The following is a 21,139-nucleotide window of genomic DNA, read 5'->3' as shown; positions in this document are numbered from 1 at the left end:
TGTGATAAGAGCCCTGATCTCAGTCACACACCTGGGGAGAAAAGGGGGAAGATTTTTGAACATTCGATATCAGTATTTCAGAACAGAGGAGAAAATGGGGCACAAACTAAATATTTGCCAATATAAGGGACAAGCATAAAACAGGTGGGGAGATTTTGTGTCACCATTCAACCACTCAAGAGAAAAGAGGGGAAATTTGAGGCGATTATACAGCGATACTGAATCAACAGCAGAATGGGACGGATTCTTCTTGCCTCACATTCCCATGGCCGGCAGGGAGCCCTGGGTGATGTGGCTTTGACCGGGAGAGGAGGGGGCTGGAGTCAGAAGGTCGCTGGCTGTGACTGAGAAAGTCACTGGCTGGGGGGATCTGGGAATGTGACTGGGGGGGGGGGGAATGCTGGGTTGGGCAGGGTGGGGGAGGGGAAGTAGCTGGGAGGGGAAACCTGGGGCTGGGCCGTCTCCATGGGGGACACTTGCTCCTCCCCCCCTTCCTGGCCCTTCCCAGGCCCCGTTGCCAGCAGAGAGAGGCCCCCCCCCAGCCCAGAGGTGTCCCTGTCTCAGGCCCCCCCCAGCCTCTGCCCATTCACCCTCTGCCCAGCTCAGGGATCACTCGGGGGAACCATTTCCCACCCGCACAAGGACAAATCCCTGCAGGGGAAATGGGGGAAACCCCCAAACCCGAGCTCTGAACTGGCCACTGGCGAAGGGGAGAGAAAATGGGGCACAATCGGGGGGGGGGACAGGGAACTTCTCAGGGTTTGGGGGAGGGGGGTCACCCTGGGGGCTGCTCGTGGCTCTAGAGAGAAAGGGGCGGGGGTCCCCACGGGGGGGGCAGCGGTAAATCCGAGGGGGTCTCAGCCCCCCCCTTTCTCTCCCCGCTCCTCGGGGTCACTGGCTCCCGGCCATGTCCGGGCTGCACTGACACTTCCCCCTTTCCCAGCCCCGGGGCACGGGCCCCGGGACCCCGCTGCCCCGCCCGGGCTCCCGGCTCCCAATGGAGCAGCGCGCGGCGCTCACCCAGCAGCTGATCACACTCCGCCCCCCCCGATCTGCGCATGCCCAGAGCCGGGAGACACACAACTCTTCTCTGGCTCCGGGAGAGGCGCCAACGGCCCCGCGCGCGTTCGCAGTCCGGCTCCGGCTCCGCCTCCCTCGCCAACGTCACTTCCTGTCCAGGGAGCGTGAGGACCTACATCTCCCAGCCTGCCACGGGGGCGCTTCCGCCCTCCCCAGCCCCGGGAAGGGAGGTTCCCGGGGCCAGCCGGACCCTCCCCCCACCGCTCCTCCTTCCCCCCGGCCCCGCCCCCTCCCCCAGCCGGTGCCTCACCCACCCCCCCCCCCCTGTTCCCGGGGAGCGGCAGAGCCGGGGGGGGTCGTGACCCCCCCGTAATAACCGGCCCCGACCAGCCCCCGGCCCCGGGGAAGCAAAGGGAAGGCACATGTGCCCCTCATGAGCAGTTCTGGGGAGTCTTTTGGGGGCTCCTGGAGTAGGCGGCAGAGAGGTGCAGCCTCACCACAGAGTCTGTTTCCCTGGAGGCGAGAGGGGGCTGCAGGGTGATATCCCACCTCTGGGCATCCAGGAGCCTCTGCTCCCCTCTACCATGCTGGAGCCTCCACATTTATTTATTGGCAAATAAAATTTGCAGAATTCTAAAATATTGTGCACAGAATTTTTATTTTTTTTTATGCAGAATCTCCTGAGGAGTGAAACCGACTCAGGGAACCTCCTTGGATTGTCACTGCTTGGTTAACCACTCACCACCACACCAATGCACAGAGAGTGCCAAGCCCTACCGCTATGTGGGGCTGGGGGCTGGGGTCGGGTCACACACATTCAGACTGTGCGCTCCCCCAGCTACAAACCGCTGCTGATTTCCCAGTTAGGACATTAGCCGTTACTGACAAGGTTTGTCCAGGTTCTTTTCTTTATCTCATGCTGCTAGCTAGAAGGATCAGTACTGATTTTTTTTCAAAAATACACAACCCCCTAAACCTGCTTTTAGCAATCAGAATAATTTAGTGTCCCCTTATTTTTGCCTGCCCCAGCACAAAAGAAAAGGCTTTTGTGGGTTTCCTGACTCACAGGATGAAAATGACCGTGTGTCGGGCCGCACTGCTGTGAATCGTTGTCGAGCGGAACCCGTTGTTGCCATTGGTAGTGTAGACACGGCTTCAGACTCGGTGCTGGCCAGGGGAAGTATTGCCCCTAGAGACACCCAGGGCTGGTGTGGGATTGTCCCAGGTTACTGGGTGGGGGCTCGAGCGGGTTCTGTGTTGTGTTGTTAAAAAGGATCCCCAAGATATTGAACCCTGGGCCATGTTGCTGCTGACTCCCAGTGGCAGAAGGGTCACAGAGAGAAGCAGGGGGAGGGGAGGAGCACCAGTGAATTTACGCAGTTATTCAGTGAGGCAGAGGCCCAGCCGAAAGAACTACCTGTGCAAGCCCCCTGGGCAGAGAGGGGATCTGTGATGGCCTCGGCACTGGAGATACAGCCCAGGGATGGGGCAGTAACTGGAGCGGGGAAGATCTGTGAGCTGGGAACCCCTCTCCCCAGGGATTTCCCCTGCAGGCCTGTTTCAGGATCTCTCTTTGCTCTTTCCCTGTGTAACCCAGTGGGGCTCAAACTTTTGGCACTGGTGACCCCTTGCATAAAGCAAGGTGCCAAGTGCGACCCCCCCCACCAATTCAAAACAATTTTTTTCATATTTAATGTTATTTGAAATGCTTAATTTATAACCCAGTTCTTTCAAATGAGTTTAACTTTTCTCCCCACTTTTAAATTCAGCCTAGAACACACAGCGATTGAATTATTGTTATAAGCAGAAAAGGGTTTTTAAATAGTTCCTGTTTAACACTGGGGGTGTGAAGACATTTGTCAATATCACTTTTCACAGCAGACTTTGCTCCATTGCCACCCTCACTGCTGCTGCCTGCAGAGCTGGGCAGTTTGTGACCCCCACATAATAACCTCACCCCCCCCATGAGGGGCTGTAACCCCCCGTCTGAGAACTCCTGGGCTGCCCCCTTCCCGCTCTGGCTGGGACACTTGGCCCCTGTCCCGTTCCCAGGGGGCACCTGCTCTCCTGGAGCTGGATCGGCCACTCCTGAGGGGAGCCAGAGCCGGGGGGGGGGGAGAGGGGATGTCAGTGGGGCCAGCCGCTCTGGGAGCCACAGACACAGGGGGGCAGAGATGGGCTGAGGAGGGGCCGCTTGTGCAGAGTCACTTCCCTGCCAGCCCCCAGTGCTCCCCCCAGCTCCCCCCATCCCCTGGGGCTGCCTTAATTCAGACAGTCCCTTTCCCGCCAGATCCCCAGCACATCAGTGATTGCGATAGCAGGGGGCAGGTTTTCTCTGGGGCACTGAGCTTTGCCAGGGGGTTGGTGGCTCTTTTCTTTCCTCACCCTGGAGTAAACTCAGCTTTTCATTCCATCCTTGATGATTCATGGAATAACAACAGCAGCATGAAGAAAGAGGTGGGCACAGCGGGTCTCAGGGGGGGAGCAGAGAGGTGCAAGCGGTGGGGTGGGCTGGGCTGGGCAGAGGAGGGGACAGAGAGGTGTGGGTGGCAGGCAGGATGGGTGTCACGGATGGGGCAGAGAGGTGTGGGTGGTGGATAGGATGGGTGTCACAGGAGGGGCAGAGAGGTGTGGGTGGTGGGCAGGGCGGGTCTCAGGGGAGGGGCAGAGAGGTGTGGGTGGCAGGCAGGACGGGTGTCACAGTAGGGGCAGAGAGGTGTGGGTGGTGGGCAGACCTTGGGGCAGAGGGTGTAGAGGCACGAGCAGCAGGTAAGGAGGAGGGAGGAGAGGAGCAAGCAAGAGGTGGACTAACTTCTAGGGAGCTTCCAGCGCTCATGCCCAGCATCCCCACATGCAAGAGTCATGGGCCACCTGTTCTCTGGGTCTTCACTAACCAAGTCCCTCCCCGAGCTCTGTTGATGGAAGAAGCCCTCCGGTTGACACAGCGCTATCTACACATGGGTTAGGTTGATAGAATTGCATTGCGGGGGGGGGGGGGTAAATTTTTTTACAACCCTGAGTAATGTAGTTAAACCGACCTAATTTTGCAGCATAGACCTGTGCAAAGAATCACACACCCACCTTAGGAGTAAAACTTCACCTGCTCCTCTGCTTTACAGAATCCAAACAAAAGCAAAACTTGTCAGGCCCCAGTGGCCATGGCAAGGAGTCAGGTGTGGGCAGACACTGTGTTATAGCTAACTACAGGCACCATGGCTTAAAGCATCTGTTTTGTAAACAGGAGATCCTGGGTTCAACTCCCAGTGGTGCCTGGTTGTTGGGGCACCTGCCATTGGCTACTGTCAGAAGACAAGATTCAGAGCTAGATGGGCCTTTGGTCTAGCCCAGTGTGGTTTTTCTTATGGTTTAAATAACACTCCCAGGCACTGATAATAGAGTTACTGAAAGTTTGGGAGTTAGGAGCAGGTAGGTCAGTGGTCCAGTCCCCACACAGATGACCCCCTCCCTATGGGACAGGGGCAGGTCTGAGCTCTCACCCAAATGCTCATTGTGGCTGCCAGAATCTGTGAGCAGCTTGTTTAGTTTACGCCAAAGGTTGAGTCCTGCTTTGTGCACCGTGTGTGAGACTGAAAATCCTAAACCTCCCTTTGAAATATCGAATGCAGCAGGACGTGTTATTGTCCCTGCCCCCAAGCAGACAGACCAATGGAGAAATGCCGTCGAGTCCAAGGTAATACTCCCCTGCCATTTTACCTTTTTTGCTTGCTAAACTCCTTCTTATCTGCCTGGCCCAGGCTGTTCTCTGCCTCAGCTGCTGCTCCCAGCCTGCTGTAGAGTCAAACACGCAGGGCCCCCAGGGGAACAGAGGCTGGGACAGGGCCGCAGCCTGGGTTGGGCTGGGAAGATGCTGGGAGTTCTTGTTCCCTGAGAACTGGCCTGGCTCCCTTCTCAACAGCAAACAAATCAATTCCACATCCCCTCCCCAGAAAAATCAGCCTGGAGCCAAGGGCAGCAGGGGACGATTCCCTCCAGTTTCCACCGAGGCAGGAGAGAACCAGGGTGTTTCTAGCAGAGCTTATGGAACTGATGTGGGGAAACCAGCCTTTAATAACAGGCAGTTCCAGTTTAAGCTAAGAGTTTTTAACAATTTCTACAATATTAAATAACCCTTTAATCGTAGTGTCACCATCCATAACATTGCATCAGCCCTATAGGTTCCCAAGTGCAAAACTAAACATCTCTTCAGATCCAAGGGAGTGGAGATCAGTCAGTGTTCAGAGTCATCCCACATAAAAGAATCATGTTGGGGTACATACTGGCTCCATCATGTGGCCATCACCTTTCCCTCCTCCTCCAGAGTCAGAATATGATCAGCTGACACCCAGGGGGAGCAACACCCCTCCCTTGGTCTCTATGCCAGAGCTCCTATCAGCTCAGTGTCCTTCCCGCAAGAGTTGGCTGCTGAGAGGGTTGTGATGGGGTAAATGAAGGCAGAGGAGGATTGTTCCTGCTGGGTTTTCTTTGTGTTGCTCTGTGATCCTGCTGGAGGAAGCATCATTTGTGTTTGTTTCAGTGTCTTGGGTTGGGCTGAGGTTGTGACCCTGAGTACAGGGATTCCTGCGCTTTCTGCTCTTAGCCCCTCAGGGAATGGACAATGAGCAACTTCAGAAATTGGATAGAAAGTAGCCTAAGAAAGTGTAACAGAAGTGAGAAGAAAAACAGTGTCATCACCTCCCTGGTGGTCTAGTGGTTAGGATTTGGCATTTTCACTGCCACGGTCTGGGTTCAATTCCCAGTCAGGGAAAAGTGACTGTAAACCAAAACTGCTTCAGTTTTTCACTTACAACATAAACAAATCCCTGGTATTTTCCTGATTCCCCCCATCTTCCCAGTGTCTCCATAGCAGGGCCGGCTCCAGGCACCAGCACAGCAAGCAGGTCCCTGGGGCGGTCAATGTAAAGGGGAGGCTGCAGCAGCAATTCGTCCATCTCAGAGGGAAGGACTTGAGGCCAAAAGCGGCAGAGGTAGAGCTGCAGCTTTTTTATTTTTTTTTCCACTTGGGGTGCCAAAAACGCTGGATCTGGCCCTACTCCATGGAAGAGAATTTGTTAAATCCCAGATGAGTGCAGTTCTATCAGTTCTCAGCCTGAGTCCTTAGGTCTTAATCCTGAGGATATTGTCCCATCATGGGGCCATTTCCCACCTCTCTTTCCTAGGGAAGCACAATTTTCCTTGCACAGACACAGGAACAGCAGGATCTTTCTCTGTCCCTTGTGCAAAGCAGGGGGCCAAATTCCACGGAAACAATGGACAAGCAGGGGGCCCTGGGCCCATCCAGCCCTGGCCGTGAGATGTTCCCTCCCCTCTTTCTTTATGCCCCTGTTGTTATTTCATGGATTGTCTGGGATGGGGGAAAAGCTGCGTTCACTCCAGGTGGAGGGGAAAAAGGACCCTGAAAATCTCAGGCCCCAACCCCCGCTACCAAGATCACCGAGGTGCTGGGGATTTGAGTAGGAAAGGGACTGTGTGAATTGTCAAGGTGGGGAATGAATAACAATCTACAACTAGATCCACCTCATTAACCACTGACACAGGCTAATCCTGCTGCAGATAGAAGGGAAACTGGGAGTGATTCTTTGCTGTTCAGCCATGGAAACAGTGACCCAATTGCACCGCAGTGAATGTGCTGGGGAAAGCTGGACTTCACAGGCAGGTGGCAATAGCAGATCCTAGAAACACCTGGAGCTTCCCTCAGCACTTCTGCCACCAGGGTCAGGTGTTGAGCGACTCACAGCGCCCCTCCCCTCCCATTACCTTCCAGCAGGAGGTGGCAGCACCCCCCACCCAATGCAGGGGAGAGGGCTGAGTGCATCTCTGCACCCTGAGCCCAGGGCACCCACTCTCTCTGCCCCACACATCGAATCTGGCCCTGCTGCAAAGTGACCCTAAGAACCAGCAATCTCCAGGACCGCAGGTTTGCCCTCAGAGCAGGGAATGTGTCCCCCATGCTGCTCTTAGGCCACTGGATGCTCTGGAAACAAGAGGGCTCTGAGTGTAACCCAGGGGTCAGCAACCTCTCAGAAGTGCTGTGCCGAGTCTTCATTTATTCACTCTAATTCAAGGTTCCGCATGTCAGTGATACATTTTAATGTTTTTAGAAGGTCTCTTTCTATAAGTCTATAATATATAACCAACTATTGTTGTATGTAAAGTAAATAAGGATTTTTAAAATGTTTAAGAAGCTTCATTTAAAATTAAATTAAAATGCAGAGCCTCCAAGACTGGTGGCCAGGACCTGGGCAGTGTGAGTGCCACTGAAAATCAGCTCGTGTGGCACCTTTGGCCCATGTGCCATAGGTTGCCTACCCCTGGTGTAACCCATAACAAGCAAAGACTATCTGGGGATGTAGCTCAGTGGTAGAGCACATGCTTTGCATGTATGAGGTCCTGGGTTCAATCCCCAGCATCTCCAGGTTCTTTTCATCCTGCTGCTTTGCTCATGCCCAGAGGGGATGTGGCCCAGCAATCTCCCTGCAGGAATTTCAATCCTGCTCAGTGAGGGGCAAGTGCCAATTGCATGGAAGGTCTTGGGGGGGTTTCTGCTTGTAAGTCACCTCAGTACATGTAAGATTCCCACCCGCTGTGCTGTGTGGGACAAGGGTAGATGAGAAGGGCGAATCCTCCAGCACTGGAGGGAAAGGTCCCATCTGCACAGACTGAGAGGCAAGGAAACAGAGGGGCAGTCAGTGCTCAGAGAGGAGAGAGGTCAGTGATTTACACCCACCAGGGGACACTGTCTTTTTGAGGTGAGTGCAGCTTGCTTGGGATGGTGCTGAGGATGGACAGAAAAAAGGCTGGAGTCAATGACAGATGAGACCACAGAAGGGGAGGGGAATGGCAGCCCCACAGAAGGTCCTGGGTGCTCAGATGCCCCAGTTATTGCGCCCTGGCCTGTCACAGAGAGAGAAAAGATCCAGTGGGACCCAGCCCCCTTACAGTGATCCCATGGACAAGAACCTGGCTGGGAGTGGGGTGAAATCTCCCTGTGGGCAAAGTGGAGCTGAAATCCCTCAGTGTCCTGGAGTTTAAGCAATGAAAGCTTCAAACCCTGCAGGGGTGGGGGCTGAGGTGCGTCAGCAGAAGGTTGGGCTGGACGGGTCGGCAGGTTTGGATAATTTTTGGTGGTGCCCAGAATGGGACCAAGTCCTGCCCCACCCCACCCCACCCCCACACAGGACCAGCTTTAGGCCGATTCTCCCGATTCCCCTAAATTGGGCCCCACGCCTAAGAGGGCCCCGTGCCCAAGCCCCGGTACCGTGTACCAGCAAGAGCCGGTTCACCGCACTGGGGTGGCCCGGCTTCCCCAGGGGGCAATTTAAAGGGCCTGGGGCTCCCAGCAGGGGCTGGGGTAGGGCTGCGGGGCGCTGGGGGCTATTTAAAAAGTCCAGGGTTCCCATTGCTTCTACCGCCCCGGCCCTTTAAATAGCCCCCAGAGCCCCACCGCTTCCCCAGGGCTCCCACAGCTATTTAAAGGGCCGGGGCGGTGGAAATGGGAGCCCTGGGCCATTTAAATAGCCCCCAAGCCCCGGGCTGCTGCTGCTACCCCGGTGCTGACGGAGGGAGGAGGGGGCACTTACCGTACAGGGTGGGCTGTACCCTCTGTACCCGCACCCCCTGCCTGCAGCCAGCCCCTGCTGCACCCCCTGCCCTGCCTCCAGCCCCTCACCCCCTGCCCTGCCTGCACCAGTCCCTGCCTCCAGCCAGCCCCACACCCCCTGCCTGCAGCCAGCCCGTCTCCAGCCAGCCCTGCACCCCCTGCCCTGCCCGCAGCCAGCCCCTGTCTCCAGCCAGCCGCTCACCCCCTGCCCACAGCCAGCCCCTGCTGCACACCCTGCCTGCACCAGCCCCGCACCCCCTGCAGCCAGCCCTGCACCCCGTGCCCTGTCTCCAGCCAACCCCTGTCGTACCCCCTGTGGCTCTGCCTGAAGCCAGCCAGCTCCCCACACACCCCTGCCCGCACCAGCCCTACACCACCGGACCCGCACCTCCTGCCCTGCCTGCAGCCAGCCCCGCACCCCCTGCCTGAAGCCAGCCAGTCCCACACACCCCATCTCCAGCCAGCCCCGCACCCCCTGCCCTGCCTGCAGCCAGACCCTACCTCCAGTCAGCCCCTGCCCTGCCTCCAGCCAGCCCCATGTCCACTGATGCCTGCAGTTCCCAGGGCAGTAACCCTGCACACCTGCTTCAATGAGGGGGGGGGGCAGGGAGCAGCTGGGACCCACACATGTGCACACCGTAGGGTGACCAGACAGTGAGTGTGACAAATTGGGACAGGGTGGGGGTTATTAGGATGCTATATAAGAAAAAGACCCAAACATTGAGACTGTCCCTATAAAATCAGGACATCTGGTCACCCTAGCACACCCCCAGGGAGTGGCAGGGACCCACACATGTAAAACGGAATTCGTTTCTAGTTCAGGCCCATCTTTTTAAAAAAGAACTTTAGGTAGGGTTAACATACACCCGTATTTTCCTGGACATGTCAGGCTTTTTGGTTCTTAAATCACTGTCTGGGAGGAATTTTTAAAATTCAAAAATTTAAAAATTCCTCCTGGGAAAATACGGACGCATGGTAACACTATTGGTACAAAAAATACATACTGTGGCACATCCCTTAAATCAGAACTTTTTATAGGGAACCGGTTCCTAAGGAATGAAAGTCTTTTTTATATATACATATATATATCTATATAAATTTTTAGTTATCCCTGCCGGGGCCCGGCTGAAAATGACTGCCCAGAGTTCGAGAACTGTCCCTGTTCTCATTGGACAGATGGGGAGAAGCCTGAAGTACAAAGAAGGGAAGTGACCTTCCCAAGGGCCTACACAGCAAGCTGGTGGCAGAGCCAGAAAGAGAAGCCAACAGTCCTGACTCCTGTTCTAATGGACAAAAAAAAAAAAAAAACAGAGAAAGGGATAGAGCCCAGGAATCGAGATGGTGGGGAAATTTCATTGAAACCATTTCTGTCAGAAAATCCCCTTCAGACTAAACCAGTTTGTTTCTCGAAATCAAAACAAGTGAGATGAAAGTTCTTTGCAAAAATATTTTGTTGCAAAACAAAAGCATCTCCTGTTTGTCACAGTGTGTTAAATTGTCTCGTCGCACACAAAGAGGAGACACTTAGATCACAAACATGAGATAAGATGCTTCAGTCTGAACTAAGTAGTTGCTGCTCTTAACAATTTCAAAATAAAAAAATACAAATCAAATAGACTATTTCAGCTATTCTATTATGTCATAATCTGCTCTGAGTAAACGTGATAGGACACCGCATATTATGCACTACTCCTAGTGACACTCTCCAATGGATCCCCACCCACCGTGAGGTAGGTAGGAGAGGATCATTATTATCCCTACTTGAAAGAGGAAGAAGCTAAGGCTGAGAAAGGAGAATTGACTTGTCTTAGGTCACACAACCAGCCAGTGGCAGAGTTGGGAATAGGACCCAAGAGCCCTGATTTTCAAACTAACCATCGGATCTTGAATTTCAGACACTGAATGACCTGAATAAAGTGCTCTCAGATGAGCTCCAGACCAACAACAGTGCACAGTAATTATTCAGCAAGTATTTGAGGAGAACTGCAATGTTAGAGAGAATCATGAACTGCTCAGAGACCATTAATGCAGCGAAGCAGCAAAATTCATCAAACATATGACTGGTTATGACTTATTTCCTTGGGCTTAAAAGAGAACAACAAGGACCTGAGTCTCCTCCCTGTCAATAACCCCCTGCTCAGCCAATCAGGGTAGAGACTTAGGACGGGAGGCTGAGGGTTCTCGCCCAAAGGATGGCCCAGGTCACCGGTGGGGATCACTGCCTGAGCACTATTTCAGCCCCACATTTTTGGGTGGACCTCCCACAGTGGGAGCTGCAGAGCACTCCCCTGCAACACACACACACACTGCTCCTGGTGTTGGGAGGGGAACAGGAGAAAGGACAAAAGAAGCAAGAGACAAAGAGAAAGGAGGAAGGGATGGATGGAGGAAAAGGTGAAACCAAAAGGACAAAGCCTAATGTCCCCAGTGATTCTAAGGACAAAATCCCAGGTGCACAATAAAATTCTGCCTCCTTAAGCTCGTGTTTTCCATGCCTAGAATTCAACTGTCACCAGATGGGTCAGACTGAACAGGTTTCAAACCTCAAGGAGGCTCTTACCTTCTAAACAGGGACATCTGTTTTCTAGTAAAATCACTAAAGGGAAGGAGAAAACTCGAAAGAGGTTCCTCCTGGCGCTCACGTCCGTGAACCCGAATACTCTCTCAGTCCTCAGAGAGAGACCTGGAGAAGGAGACTTGCTGAAGCAAAGCCACAGGGGTCTCTGAGGTTTCCCTGGCCCCTCGCCCCTGTCCTGCCTGGCTGATGTCAGCATCTCTCTGTGAGGTCACCACCTCCCCACCACCTTTGACCAATAGTCTGAGGTCCTGCAAAAGGCCTTTGTGATGTCACTGCCACACCCCTCCCTTGCTCTGCTAATGTCCTGCCCCTGGCCAGGCACTTTGGAGGTTTGAGCTACTCCCTGTGGATCACCCCACTCAAGGAGCGTTTGTTCTAGGAAGCAAGCCAGCTAGACAGGAAAACATCAGATGCTGCTCCCAATGCTACACTCAGTTTTTCAGAAATTAGTCGACTTTATGGCCAGAAGAGACCATTAGAGCATCTAATCTGACCCCCTGCATATCACAGGCCTCCTGTATGACACCAGAGCTACTTTTGGGGCAAACACATTCCAGAAAGGCATCTAGTCTCCATTAGATGACATCAGGAGATGGCAAATCCACCACTTTCCTTGGGAGCTTGTTCCTGTGGTGAATCATCCTCGCTGTTGAATATTTGTGTCTTATTCCTAATATGAATTTGTCTCTTTTCACTTTCCAGCCATTGGGTCTTGTTATGCCTTTCTCTGCTCGATTAAAGAGCCCTTTCATACCCCATCTTTTCTCTCCATTAAGGCCCTTCAACACTTCAATTAAGTCACCTTTCAATCTTCTTTTGATAAGCTAAACAGGTCGAGCTCGTTCAATAGCTCACTAGAAGGCATTTTTCTCCAGCCCTCAGAACAATTCGTGGCTCTTTGGTCATCAGACTCCTGAACTGCAGCTGGATGTGGTCCTTGTTCTTCTGCACAGCACAGCTCCTGGAGAAGAGGGATCTGCAAATGTACATTTGTATGATACCTTTGTTTAACTGATGAAAACATAAACTAGACACTTAGAGGACTGGAACTGATTTCAGCTGATGAACAGCTTTGCTAGGTTTTTATGCATTTGGACAGCGAAATGTTTACATTCATATCAAGCACCCCCGTATAGTGGAGCTCCTGAACAGAATGGAGAATGGAAATGGAAATGTTTTCCTTTTTTTAAAAAAAAAGAAAGAGGGTTATAAGAGAACACGGGGGTTTGAACTGAAGACTACATAAACTGCAGTCAAACACTCTAACACTGAGCAATATCCCCATGACAACGGGAGTATGGAACTGTGATGTCCAGCACTTTGAAGGACAGACCCTGCTTCATCGAGGTCCTTTGCCATTCGCAGACCACAGGTGGTTTTAAAAATGGGGTTTGATTAAACTTCTTAAATGTGGCAAACACCACAGCTTGCACACCCACCGATATAGCTTCTCCCACTGACATAGCTGCCACCTCTTGGGAAGTGGATTAACTGCACCACAGGAAAACTCTCTCCCATCAGCACAGAGCAGTGGTTCTCAAGCTGTGGGTCAGGACCCCAAAGTGGGTCATAACCCTGTTTTAATGGGGTCACCAGGGCTGGCATTAGACTTGTTGGGGCCTGGGGCTGAAGCCAAATGTCTGAGCCCCACCACCCAGGGCTGAATCCCTCAAGCTCTGGATTTGCTCTCCCCTAACTGGGGCAGGGCCCAGGCTTTGTCTCCCCTGCCTCTGCCCAGTGTGGAGGAGCTTGGTCCCTCTTTCCAGAGCCATGTAGTGAGTTTTTTTTAGCAGAAGGAGGTTGCAGTGAAAAGAAGTTGGAGAAACCCTGGCATAGAGCCTCTGAATATGTCTAGACTTGGCTCCCTGTGGCAGATCAGACACTGAAAGTACAGCCATGGAGACACCACGCACCAGCCTTGCCTAACAGGCAAGAATCAAAACTCCACAGAAAGATGCCTGCTGTTTTTAACCCATCTCCCTAAGCCCTCAGCCACCACCACTTAACAAAGGGGCTTTTCTACACTATGGTTCTGGTCTCACTGAAGGGTCATTTCCAGTTGTTTGCTCAGACCAGCATTAGGGGCCCTGGGCTTTGGCATCACTAGCCCCTGATTAGTGAGTAGGGTTCAGTGGTCCCCAAAATGTGGGGCATGACTCCTAGGGGGACACAGAGGAACATTCATGGGGGCACCTCAGTGCCTGAGCCAGCCCCCATGGAGGGAGCAGCACTCAGCCCCACTCTGTCCCAACTCTTCCCAAACCCCACCCTCAGCCTGGGCCTCTGGTGCCCAGCTCGGCCTCGACCCCCTTACCCCTGTCTGCACCCCTCTCCTCAGCAAGCAACAGCTCCACTCCCAGCCTCGGTACATGACTGCGGCTTCCGAGGGGCCACAGCCATGGCTAAGAGGGCACAGTGTGAAATGTTTGGGGACCACTGGTTTAGGATGATGTTCTCAATCACTTCTATGAAGTCCAATAAAAGCTATTCCTCACCCACCTACCCCTCCATCAGGACGGACTAATCCACTTCCCCAAGTTAATCCACTTCCCAAGAGGTGGCAGCTATGTCAGTGGGAGAAGCTATATCGGTGGGTGTGCAAGCTGTGGTGTTTACCACATGTTCTGCTGCCCTTCACTCATGCAGGAAGGATAATAACATTTCATTCCACTCAATGCTAAAGTGATTTGTAACCCACCACCAGCCAAAACTGGTCATTTTGGGAAAGCGGCCCCATCATGCTGCATACCTAGGCAGAGTAGGTGTGTCTATGCAAACACGGTCTGTTCCTGAAGTCTTTTCCCCAGCTTCTCACTAGATGTGAGGGGGGAGCTCATTCAGCCTCTGCTTCTGCTTAGTGTTTAGAAACTCCTTATTGTCCCTAGCTCTGCTGGCCTTAGATTTCTCCTCCTGTCTTTTTCTTGACAGCTCAGATGAGGTGGCCGAGTGGTTAAGGCGATGGACTGCTAATCCATTGTGCTCTGCACGCATGGGTTCAAATCCCATCCTCATCGGATGCATTTAGTCATTACCCCTCCTTTGTAGACAACCATGTCCCCCTTTGGTACAATGTTGCTTCTTGCAAACAAAAACCTTCTCAGAAACTCAGAACTCTCTTGCTTTAAATAAAATGTCTAAATCCCAGATTTCTTAAAAAAAGAAAAATTCTCTAGTCCTGTATTTCTTAATTTTTATCTCAAAAGGTAACATCCTCGTCATGTCCTCCAAACACCCTGGGACCAGCCCAAATTATTAAAATACCCTCAACCCGAGCAAGGCCAGAGCAGTGAACCAGAGCTAGTATCTAGGCCAAGCTGTTCTGAAGGAGGCAACTCAAACATTTTCTCCCTGCTTCCCTTGGCAAGGTCTGACTGAGAAAACAAAATTCCCCAAACTGAAAAACCAATACTAATCTGTTTGGGGACTTTGGTTTGAAAGTATTATTGTTATTATTCTCTTCTGATTTCTGAATCAGTTCAGTTCAGTCTTTTTCCTCCAGGTGTGTTTCCAGCTAAAACCACATTGAGGGTACTGGACCACTGACCTATCATCTCTTAACACCTAAACTTTCAGTAACTCTTTATCAGTGCCTGCCAGTGTAATTTAAACCATAGGTTTATCTAGCTCTGAATCTTGTCTTCTGACAGTAGCCAATACCAGGTGCTCCAAAAGCCACTCCTTAAGGTACCACCGGGAGTTGAACCCAGGATCTCTTGTTTACAAAGCAGATGCTTTAACCAGCCAAGCCATGGTACCTGCTGTTACTTAAAGCAGCGTGTTTGCCCATACCTGACTCTCTGCCAATCCCCACTGGGCCCTGACAAGTGTTGCTCGTGTTTGGCTTCTGTAAAGCAGGGGAACAGGTGAAGTTTTGCTCCCAAGGTGTGTGTGTGATTCTTTGGACAGGTCTACACTATGAAATTAGGTTGGTGTAATTACATTACTTAGGCTGGCAATGCAGTTCTATCAACGTAATCCCGGTGTAGATAGTGGCTCAGCTGTCAGAACTTTCTGGAGCTATGAAAGGGGAGGGGCCCAGCCTCTGTAGCAGGAATGCAGGGCAGGCGAGTTCACGGCAGGCATTGTGGGATACTGGTGGAGACCAGTTATGGTGATATAATAACCAGCAGCATTTACAATGACAATTTGTCACTTTAAGTTTGCTCCACAAAGCTCTATGACTCTCGTCGTGGTGGTTTTATTTTGTCACCAAAACAGGGCAGTTTTGTCGCCAGACGTGGCATTGCAGTGTGTACACCAGCCAGAAGCTGCCGACCGAGGGAGCGTTGTGTGTTTTTCACACACCTGAGCTATATAATGATGCTGAAATAACTTTGTAGTGCAGACCTGGCCAAAGATTGACTCACACACACACACACACACACAGCTTGCAAGGAAAACATCACCTGCTCCTCTGCTTTGCAGAATCCAAACACAAGCAAAGCTTGTCAGGCCCCTGTAAAGATGCCAGGGAATCAGGTGTGGGCAGACAGTGTGTTTTAGCTACAGGCAGGCACCATGGCTTAGCTGGCTAAAGCACCTGTCTTGTAAACAGGAGATCCTGGGTTCAACTCCCAGTGGTGCCTTGTTGAGTACCTCTTGGGGCACCTGGTATTGGCTACTGTCAGAGAATTAAATGGGCCTTTGGTCCAGCCCAGTAGGGCTGTTTAAATTATACTGATAACAGAATTACTGAAAGTTTGGGAGTTAAGAGCTGATAGGTCAGTGGTCCAGCCCATCACAGATGACCCCTCTCCCTCTGGGACAGGGGCAGGTCTGGGCTCTCACATCAAATGCTCATTGTGGCTCCCAGAATCTGTGAGAAGCTCATTTAGTTTGCACCGAGGGTTGAGTCCTGCTTTGTGCACTGTGTGTGAGAATGAAAATCCTAAACCGCCCTTTGAAATAACAAATGCGGCAGGACGTGTTATTGTCCCTGCCCCAAAGCAGACAGACCAATGGAGAAATGCCATTGAGTCCAGGCTAATACTCCACTGCCATTTTACATTTTTTGCTTGCTAAACTCCCTCCCACCCTTGAGGGCTCCCAGAGCCCAATATTGAGCTTGAGCTGAGATGTCTACACTGCAAATTTACCACCCCACGGCCCTAGCCTGGGAGCCTGCACTGGCACGGGACAGCCGTGGGTGTTTCATTGCAGTGTGGACATAGCCTAGCATTATGTCTACACTGCCATTAACACACCCAAGTCACTATTCTCAAACCCTGGGTCAGTTGATTCAGGCTTGTGGGGCTTGTGCTGCAGGGTTATAAAATTACAGTGTAGACACTTGGGCTTGAGCCCAGCCTCCGAGACCCCACAAGGGGTGAGGGTCTCTGAGCCTGGGCTCCAGTCTGAGCCCCAGGAGCCCAAATCAGATCATCCAGGCCAGCCGGGCCAGTGGGATTTTATCACAGTCTAGATGCCCTCTCAGGGTATGTCTACACTGCAATGTAAGCCCAGGGTTAGCAGAAGTCATGTCAGCAGCCCCAACACATAAACATAAACCACAAGGGAAAGTCCCACCCCCAAATAAGCTGGGCAGGGTCCTTCTCCCTATGGTTCGTAAGTCCAGCAACCAAAAGTCCTTTAACATGAGCCATCCCTGCTCTGCACCCCACTCACAGCTGTTGTCCTTAGTCAGTGCAAGCCCCGAGATGCCTCTGTAGAGTTCACCTGCCATCCTGGGTGGAAAAGGGGGAAAATAAGAAGGCACCGTACTCACTATGGTGTCTAGGGACTCACTCATCCCTCCACAGCCACCCTGTCCTAACGTTGGTCTGACACCTACATTTTAGTGTTGGGGCCCAGGCCCCGGCCCACTTGGCTATGGAACCCCTGTCCCCTGCCTAGCAAGTGCTATTGAATTGAGGGTGAGTCCCTCAGTCGGGGTCTGCCAAGCACAGTTGTGCTGCCCTTGATTCACACAGCAAGGATAACAACCCTTTATTTCTCCTGCCCCTGTAACATGGAGACTGGGAATCCAACACCAGCCACAAGTGATCATTTCGGCAAGCAACCCAACCTATTTCCAACATACTGTAAAATCCACATGCAGACTCACTGTCTTGTCCAGGCTACACTGCAGGGGCTATTCACAGGTGCGATCCCACTACTGATCAGCACGGGAGATTTGACCTGCTCTGTTTTCAACCTGGGCCGGTTCACCCCTCCTTAGGCAACCTGGGAACCCCAAGCTTCCCCGGGATCACCATATTGATGCTGAACTTAATGCGGACACCCGATCGGCACAGCCCCCTGCAGCCCAGAACTCCTGAGCTCAAGCGATCCGCCGGCCTCAGCCTCCCCAGGAGCTGGGATCACAGGCACCAGCCATGAGGCCCGGCTGGTTACAGGGTCTCCCGCTTCCAACTTCAGGCTCAGCCTGGGAGCTCTGCGCTCTGAGCGGGTGGAAGTGGAGCCTGGAACTGAGCTGATGCACTGAGGGTTATTTGCACTGTGCGCTTCACATGGAGGTGAAAACACGGGGCACAGATCTTTGAGCACAACCCTCCTCCTGAGCAATGGGTGAGGCTGCATAAAGAGAGACCGGCTCCCCCTGGCGGGGCTGCATAAGAACATAAGAACATAAGAACGGCCGTACCGGGTCAGACCAAAGGTCCATCTAGCCCAGTATCTGTCTACCAACAGTGGCCAATGCCAGGTGCCCCTGAGGGAGTGAACCTAACAGGCAATGATCAAGTGATCTCTCTCCTGCCATCCATCTCCATCCTCTGACGAACAGAGGCTAGGGACACCATTCTTACCCATCCTGGCTAATAGCCATTTATGGACTTAGCCACCATGAATTTATCCAGTCCCCTTTTAAACATTGTTATAGTCCTAGCCTTCACAACCTCCTCAGGTAAGGAGTTCCACAAGTTGACTGTGCGCTGCATGAAGAAGAACTTCCTTTTATTTGTTTTAAACCTGCTACCTATTAATTTCATTTGGTGACCCCTAGTTCTTGTATTATGGGAATAAGTAAATAACTTTTCCTTATCCACTTTCTCAACATCACTCATGATTTTATATACCTCTATCATGTCCCCCCTTAATCTTCTCTTTTCCAAACTGAAGAGTCCTAGCCTCTTTAATCTTTCCTCATATGGGACCCTCTCTAAACCCCTAATCATTTTAGTTGCTCTTTTCTGAACCTTTTCTAGTGCTAGAATATCTTTTTTGAGGTGAGGAGACCACATCTGTACACAGTATTCGAGATGTGGGCGTACCATGGATTTATATAAGGGCAATAATATATTCTCAGTCTTATTCTCTATCCCCTTTTTAATGATTCCTAACATCCTGTTTGCTTTTTTTGACCGCCTCTGCACACTGCGTGGACATCTTCAGAGAACTATCCATGATAACTCCAAGATCTTTTTCCTGACTCGTTGTAGCTAAATTAGCCCCCATCATGTTGTATGTATAGTTGGGGTTATTTTTTCCAACGTGCATTACTTTACATTTATCCACATTAAATTTAATTTGCCATTTTGTTGCCCAATCACTTAGTTTTGTGAGATCTTTTTGAAGTTCTTCACAATCTGCTTTGGTCTTAACTATCTTGAGTAGTTTAGTATCATCTGCAGACTTTGCCACCTCACTGTTTACCCCTTTCTCCAGATCATTTATGAATAAATTGAATAGGATTGGTCCTAGGACTGACCCTTGGGGAACACCACTAGTTACCACTCTCCATTCTGAGAATTTACCATTAATTCCTACCCTTTGTTCCCTGTCCTTTAACCAGTTCTCAATCCATGAAAGGACCTTTCCTTTTATCCCATGACAGCTTAATTTATGTAAGAGCCTTTGGTGAGGACCTTGTCAAAGGCTTTCTGGAAATCTAAGTACACTATGTCCACGGATCCCCTTGTCCACATGTTGTTTGACCCCTTCAAAGAACTCTAATAGATTAGTAAGACACGATTTCCCTTTACAGAAACCATGTTGACTATTGCTCAAGAGTTTATGTTTTTCTATGTGTCTGACAATTTTATTCTTTACTATTGTTTCAACTAATTTGCCCGGTACCGACGTTAGACTTACCGGTCTGTAATTGCCGGGATCACCCCTAGAGACTTTTTTAAATATTGGCGTTACATTAGCTAACTTCCAGTCATTGGGTACCGAAGCCGATTTAAAGGACAGGTTACAATCCTTAGTTAATAGTTCCGCAACTTCACATTTGAGTTCTTTCAGAACTCTTGGGTGAATGCCATCTGGTCCTGGTGACTTGTTAATGTTGAGTTTATCAATTAATTCCAAAACCTCCTCTAGTGACACTTCAATCTGTGACAGTTCCTCAGATTTGTCACCTACAAAAGCCAGCTCAGGTTTGGGAATCTCCCTAACATCCTCAGCCGTGAAGACTGAAGCAAAGAATCCATTTAGTTTCTCCGCAATGACTTTATCCTCTTTAAGCGCTCCTTTTGAATTTTGATCATCAAGGGGCCCCACTGGTTGTTTAGCAGGCTTCCTGTTTCTGATGTACTTAAAAAACATTTTGTTATTACCTTTGGAGTTTTTGCCTAGCCGTTCTTCAAACTCCTCTTTGGCTTTTCTTATTACACTCTTGCACTTAAGTTGGCAGTGTTTGTGCTCCTTTCTATTTGCCTCACTAGGATTTGACTTCCACTTTTTAAAGGAAGTCTTTTTATCTCTCACTGCTTCTTTTACATGGTTGTTAAGCCATGGTGGCTCTTTTTTAGTTCTTTTACTGTTTTTCTTAATTTGGGGTATACATTGAAGTTGGGCCTCTATTATGGTGTCTTTAAAAAGGGCCCACGCAACTTGCAGGGATTTCACTTTAGTCACTGTACCTTTTAACTTTTGTCTAACTAACCCCCTCATTTTTGTATAGTTCCCCCTTTTGAAATTAAAGGCCACAGTGTTGGGCAGTTGAGATGTTCTTCCCACCACAGGGATGTTGAATGCTATTGTATTATGGTCACTATTTCCAAGCGGTCCTGCTATAGTTACCTCTTGGACCAGCTCCTGCGCTCCACTCAGGATTAAATCTAGAGTCGCCTCTCCCCTTGTGGGTTCCCGTACCAGCTGCTCCATGAAGCAGTCATTTAAAGTATCGAGAAATTTTATCTCTGCATTTCGTCCCGAAGTGAAATGTTCCCAGTCAATATGGGGATAATTGAAATCCCCCACTATTATTGGGTTCTTAATTTTGATAGCCTCTCTAATTTCCCTTAGCATTTCATCATCACTATTACTGTCCTGGTCAGGTGGTCGATAATAGATCCCTAATGTTATATTTTTACTAGAGCATGAAATTTCTATCCATAGAGACTCTATGGAACCTGTGGATTCGCTTAAGATTTTTACTTCATTTGAATCTACACTTTCTTTAACATATACTGCAGCGGCTCTTCACAGGGGCAGTCCCACTGCCCAATGGGTACCAGAGTTTTGCCAGCCTCCCTTCCTGGGCTGACCTGGTTCCCCTCTTCCAAGGGGGAACTGGTGACCCTAAACTTCCCAGAAACCAGCATAGCGAGACTAATCTGAGCACAGACACCTGCTCAGCACCCCGGGGTGCAGCCCTGAACTCTGGCAATCAGCTACACTCAGCTGCCCACCCAACAAGCGTTACAAGCAGGAGCCTTCGTGCCCCGCGTGTTCAGGTCCCTCCCAGCGCCAGCTTTAAACTCCGCTGCTCAGTTCTAAGCTTTGGCCACACGGGGGCAGCCCGGAGCTCAGCCAACGCCTCCCGTTGCTGGTTGCATTTCCCGCTCCTCGTGGCAGGTTCACACCCCGCAGGCAGATCTCTGAATCGGAGCTGAACCGTTCCCCAAATCCAGCGCTTTAGCAGCAGCTTTGCTAGGAAAGCGCTGACGTCCCCAAGTAAAGTAAGAGCCAGAGCGCTGTGTCCAGGAGCTTCTATTGGGCCCCTCACCGTGGTGTCT

The 21,139-nt window shown here is 51.1% G+C and overlaps 4 non-coding genes across 4 annotated transcripts; all 4 read left to right on the top strand.

Annotated features, from left to right (window-relative positions):
* The first annotated feature begins 5,713 nt into the window (after positions 1-5,713).
* TRNAE-UUC lies at positions 5,714-5,785 on the top strand. The gene has a single exon. It is a non-coding gene; the product is annotated as a tRNA-Glu (tRNA).
* A 1,596-nt stretch (positions 5,786-7,381) lies between these two features.
* Positions 7,382-7,453, top strand: TRNAA-UGC. The gene has a single exon. It is a non-coding gene; the product is annotated as a tRNA-Ala (tRNA).
* A 6,695-nt stretch (positions 7,454-14,148) lies between these two features.
* On the top strand, positions 14,149-14,230 carry TRNAS-GCU. The gene has a single exon. It is a non-coding gene; the product is annotated as a tRNA-Ser (tRNA).
* Positions 14,231-15,728: 1,498 nt separating this feature from the next.
* On the top strand, positions 15,729-15,802 carry TRNAT-UGU. Its single transcript has one exon. It is a non-coding gene; the product is annotated as a tRNA-Thr (tRNA).
* Positions 15,803-21,139: the final 5,337 nt, after the last annotated feature.

The sequence above is a fragment of the Mauremys reevesii genome, unplaced genomic scaffold, assembly GCF_016161935.1.
Source record: "Mauremys reevesii isolate NIE-2019 unplaced genomic scaffold, ASM1616193v1 Contig4, whole genome shotgun sequence".
NCBI lineage: Eukaryota > Metazoa > Chordata > Testudines > Geoemydidae > Mauremys > Mauremys reevesii.
Note: the sequence above shows the minus strand (reverse complement) of the source record. Positions and strands in the feature narration are given on the sequence as shown.